The sequence below is a fragment of the Neophocaena asiaeorientalis genome, unplaced genomic scaffold (genome assembly GCF_003031525.2).
Source record: "Neophocaena asiaeorientalis asiaeorientalis breed wild unplaced genomic scaffold, Neophocaena_asiaeorientalis_V1.1 scaffold4, whole genome shotgun sequence".
Classification (NCBI taxonomy): Eukaryota; Metazoa; Chordata; class Mammalia; order Artiodactyla; family Phocoenidae; genus Neophocaena; species Neophocaena asiaeorientalis.
Genome location: NW_020173682.1, coordinates 4,921,485 through 4,927,066, shown reverse-complemented (window position 1 = coordinate 4,927,066; position 5,582 = coordinate 4,921,485). Strand labels below are relative to the sequence as shown.

Here is a 5,582-nt window from a genome sequence, read left to right as displayed (position 1 = left end):
GGATCACGACACCCTTCACATTTCCAAGGAAAACCCAATTGAAAGTTTGCCCTTGCCAAACTCCATAAAACAGCCGCTTTAGAGTAAACCAGCAGAGCATTGCATCACCCCAATAAAGCTGTAGGTTTCATCACATGCACCAACAAATCTACACGGCTAGTTTCTGCACTCCTCTTTTCCAGAATTTTACACCTATTGTACCAAACAGCATTTTAAACACGGACATATCAACTCCCTAATAAAGCAAAAACAAAGGCATTTCCCTTATTAGAAACAAGATACCCCATCACTTAAGGTCTTCAAACATTATTGCACTTTCAGAACTTGACAATGCATTCAGTGAAACAACCCGCAGACAACTAGTTTTAATAGACAGATTAGACACGGATGTCCTAAACTGTTCATTAGGTAAGAATTTTACAAGCGTTACTTGTGTTAGCGGTAGCGGTGGAGCCGGAGAGTCCTGTGCCTTCTCCAGGCTGCGCGGCGAGAACCACCGGACGTGCGGAGGACCCTGTGGCCTTCGCCGAGGCCGTGGCCTTCCCTGCCTGCAGGCGCCGGCCCTGTGCTTGTGGACTGGTGTGGTGATCCATTGGGTGTCAGGGTTTCTTCTCTTAGATTTATGGAATGGATCAATGAGGACAACCTCCAAAGATCCGTACATAGAATCTTCACCAACCCAGTAAGGCTTCAGGACCCTCCGGGCCCCAGAGCGGCACCCAGCTGGCTCCTCGGCGGCAGAGGGGAGGCTTCTAGCGAACCTGAGCGGGTGGACGCCATGGTGGACACTTAGGGACCGGGCGTTTGCGGCCACCGCGCCACACGCTGGCCGATGCATGACGTAGCCTTGCTTGGCCTCGCAGCCCAGCCACGCCTTGTCGGGCCGGCGGGGCGCGGGGCGGCGCAGCGCCGAGAGCTGGGGTGCTGCCCGCGGCGCCCCCTGAGCAGAAGCGCATCGCGTCCGACGGCTGCTTCGGCCCCAGCTCCCGGGTGCACGCGCAGGTGCCCATCGCGGCTGACCGGACGGCCGCCGCCGGACGGCAAGGGAGCCCCCAGCTTTCTGATCTCCTTCTGCTGTTTGGGGTGCAGGCCGAGGTGGGCGCTGATAAATTCAACAACAACTGAATATAAATATATGTATATATTTACATATACGCACCATACCCCACTGAATATAACATACGCCTATTTATTAAAATATGCATTTCTACATTTATATTTAGAAATTATTTATATTATTTGTATTCTAGTTGATTATAAGTATATCATTATTATGTTTTATTACTATAATTTAATTTAGTATAAGTCTATAATTATATATTTTATCATTATGCTTGATTACGATTATGACATTATTTATTGTTACAATTATAAATTTATAAATATATTAAAAATAATTATTATATTAAAGACAAGTGTTTGGCTGTCCCCTCTAGAAATATTTATTATAATCTTGATGACCCTGAAAGGAACCGTGACAGATTTTCTACAGTTACCTGGTTTTTCAGGAATTTGGTGGGCTGCTGACACATAGCAGTGTGTGGTGTAATGTGAGACCAGGGCTGGATGGCCTACCCATGCCCTGCTTGTGTTTTAAATAAAGTGGACAAAGGTTTGTAAGAAAAGGAATCTGGAGGCTCTGGTTTCTCCTTGGCCACCACACCTCGTTCCCAGGATCCCAGTAAAGCAAAGAGACAAGGAGGCCCGAGGGACAGAGCCCAGGCCCCAGGCTGCCCGCCGCCCCTCCAGCTGCACCCTGTTTGTCACCTGAGAGCGGCCACAGCTGCTGGTCCAGGACTTGTCCATACGCACCAAGGGCAGGGGACGCAGCCTTGGTCTGGACTGAGCTCTGATCTGCTCCCAGCACACGGAGTCACAGCCCGATTAGTACCCTGTTTACACCAAGGGCTATGGAAGGCACGTGTCTGTCCCTGCGTGGCAGACTGCAACTTCGGGGATCAGAAAATCCCAGCCAGTTCTAATCCATCCACATCTTACGTGCTCATCCTTTTACTCTGCCAAGTGGTTGGTGGTCAAGTTCCTTTGTACTCATCACCTTTCAATATATTCACCTGCTAGTAGTCCTTGGTAAAGGATGGTGTCAGGCCCATGTTTCCAAGAGAAAGAAGGAAAAGAAAAGGAAATCACGTTATATACCAACCAAATGCTGGCAAAAATTTCAGTGTATGAACCTAAGAGAATAGAGGTCTCTTCTCCAGAAGACAAACCAACAAAATCCACAGAACCTTGCTTTACTTATCTCTACAATGGGAAGATACTCCCTAACCCCTCAGGGATGAAATCTGTAACAATTTCATAGCTCAGGGATGAATTAGACAGAAATTTGGAAGGTGCAGAGAGTTTAGATGTTGTGTTAAGATGTAGTGAAATGGTACCATTAAAATCAATCTTGCACAGAGCTTTCAAAAATCTTGTGCTATGGTGACTCTATTTTGCCTTAAAAGTAGGTAACAGCTTCTCTCAAATTCTCAAATTCTTCTCCCACTCCCAACTACTCTAATGCCCCTCATCATTGCTCCATATCTGGGAGAATAATTCTGGGAATTTATCCACCAAAAACATGTTTAAATTCCTTCTTTCCCTCCACTCAGCTTCCCAAGAAAGTATGTGTGTAGTACTACCTCCTACCACAGTGAATCTAATTTTTGATTCTTCTGTCAACTAAAAACAAAACAAAACAAAATGCACAGCCTAAAAGTTGAGAATTATGTTTTGTTTGGGGACCTTACTGAGAACTATAGCCCAGGAAAGCAGCCTCTCAGATCACTCCGAGGGACTGTTCCAAAGAGGTCAGGGAGGAATCAGGTTATATAGGAGTTTTTGCTGGGGGAAAAAATGTAGTTGAACATCAAAAGATCACCGCTAATCATAAAAAACTAGACATCTTAAGTTAAGGATTTTAGTGCTTTTCTGTGTATGGGAAGATGCAAGAGTCTGGGCTCATTGAAATCATTCCTTTGGTAAGCATCTTAGCTCTCTAGGGCCAGTATCTTGTTTTTCTCCATCCTGAGTTCCCCAGAGGGCGTACCATCAGGGGGGCTGCCATGGCTGATGGCTTGATGGCCTGAACACCCTTTGTTTACTGAAATGGCAGGTGACATTCTTTGCACACACTTCCTAAAAGGGTCCTGGTCTCTGTAAACATGGGGAGGACATTGCTGGCCACCACGACTGGCCAGGATTTCTGCATGTTACATGACGCCTCTCTTCCTGGCCTTTCTTTCATGGGGTTAAGGTGACCTTCTAGGCACTCTCTCCTTTCCCTGACAAAGTCACAGAGCCCCATGGACCTCCACTGGGCAAAGGCATGGACTGTATTTGGACTGAGTAGTTTTCATCTAGGGGGTATTGGCGGGGTTATAAGAGTTTGTCCCATTGTGTTACGGGCAGGTCCCAACCACGAGGAGAGTGGAACACCAAACCCCAAAAGGGATTTTGGTTTAGCTCAGGTGCTCTGATTAATTGGGAAGGTCTGGTGACCGAAATTGCACAAGAGAAGGAAACCACGTATCATGCTGAATGTATCGTCTTGAGCACAGTTATCTTAAACTGAACATAAACCTGGTGCCTCAGCCAAGTTTTTCTGTACAACCACAATGTTTCATGGGGAGAAAATAAAAGTACGTTTTTTGAGTGGGGCATAGACTTCATAGTATGGTTTCTAATAAAGGTCAAAGGTCTGGGAGAGATTTTGGTGAAATCAGCTAAAGCGCTTTGCTTGGCTTGAACCCAGAGCTAACTGAAGTTTCAGGTTTCATGAAGACATTTGCCCAGCAACAGGGTTTATAACGTGTCATTTAGTATCTGGTCTTCATAGCCCGAGACCTCTTCACTATGGCTGTGGCTTGAAAATGCTCTAAAAACCACAGGAAACATTTTCCCAATGAATCATAAACCTTCTGGGAAGTCAGAGGGCTCAGTCAGATGTGCCTCCATTCTTCCTTGGGCCACTTGGACAATTCAGATAACGGTGCATGGAGACCACAGCCCACGTTTTTTCAGATCTAAAGATGAACTTGTTATTTGAATGGGATTGAGGCAGGGAGTGAATTTCTGTGAAGGTACATGAAAAGGGGGCTGATTGCCGCTAACACACCTAGGACGCATTTTCTAAGTGATCTTTCCTAAATTTGCTGATCCCACGTCCAAATCCTACTCAGTTAAGAAACGTCCAAATTCCTTTGCCCCACGGTGCCTGGATTCGTTCTACAAGTGCCAAAGGAAGAGTTCATCAGCCCAAGAGTACCTCTCAGACTGAGAACCTGAACAGCCAGGGGCGAAGAATTGTAACACCGCGACTGGAAGGCCCATTCTTGAAGCTACATTGTGGCCGGTGGAATTGTGTTCCTCACACCTCATCAAAGCCAGACCAACCCTAGCGTCCATCCAGACACAGCCTGGCGTTCACAGAGCCTAACTGGGCTGGTTTCCTTCGGCCCAAGCCAAGAAACCTAAACAGTAGTTCTGTACTTAGAATTTCCCATGCGGGAAAAGCTACCGTCTTCCAACTAGAGAGAAATCAGTGCACGGGAACCACGCTAGTGATAGTTTGGGGTAACAGCTGGACTCATTCACCTTGCTGCCACGACAGAACGAATTATCAGGCGTGTTCAGAATATGAGCACAATTGGAGGACTAGGTATCCTTTCTCTTTTTTTTAAATTGTATTTTATTTATTTTTATTGAGGTCTAATTGACAGATAACATATTAGTTTCAGGTGTATCACATAATGTGAGATTTGTATGTATTGTAAAGTCATCACCACAGTAAAGAACTCTACTTGGCATCTCTCTGCACGCAGAGTTTACAAATCTTTTTTTTTCTTGTGTTGAGAGCTTTTAAGAACTACTGCCTTAGCAACTTCCAAATATACAAGGCAGTATGATTAATTACAGTCACCGTGCCATATGTTGCATCCCCCTTTTGACCCCCCATCACCCATTGTGCTTCCCAGCACCCCACGTCCCTTGTCTCTGGCAACCACCAATTTGTTCTCTGTATCTGTGAGCTGTTTTCTGTTTATTATTATAATTATTTTTTTTTGAGTCCACATGTAAGTGAGACCATATGGTATTTGTCTTTCTCTGTCTGACTTATTTCACTTAGCAAAATGCCCTAAAGGGCCATCCATGTGGCAAACGGCAGGATTTCCTTAAGATTTCATTGCATATATATACACAACACTTTCTAGCATTCATTTGTTCATTGATGGACCCTTAAGATCTTTCTTAAGCTCAGGCATTTTATGTTGCAGCTGTTGTTGATGGCAGAGCCGCGTGGCTTGTGGGATCTCAGTTCCCCGACCAGGGACTGAACCTGGGCCCTTGGCAATGAAAGTGCTGAGTCCTAACCACGGGACCACCAGGGAATTCCCAAGCCGAGGCATTTTTGAAAATAGCTCTGTATGTAGCAAGAAACACTAAAAGAAAAGTGATTCTTCTCCATATGCCCAGTAAGGTGGATTTTATTATAACTGTGCCTCCAGGCCAAGGCTGGGGCATTCAGATGAGCGCCTGGACAGCTAGGAAAGATTTCCTGCAAGAGATTTGAGGGGGAACTA

General features: G+C 45.6%; 1 pseudogene; it reads right to left on the bottom strand.

The window, feature by feature from the left end:
* Positions 1 to 435: 435 nt before the first annotated feature.
* LOC112402886 (60S ribosomal protein L15-like) overlaps positions 436 to 5,582 on the bottom strand; it is a 45,317-nt pseudogene continuing 40,170 nt past the window's right edge.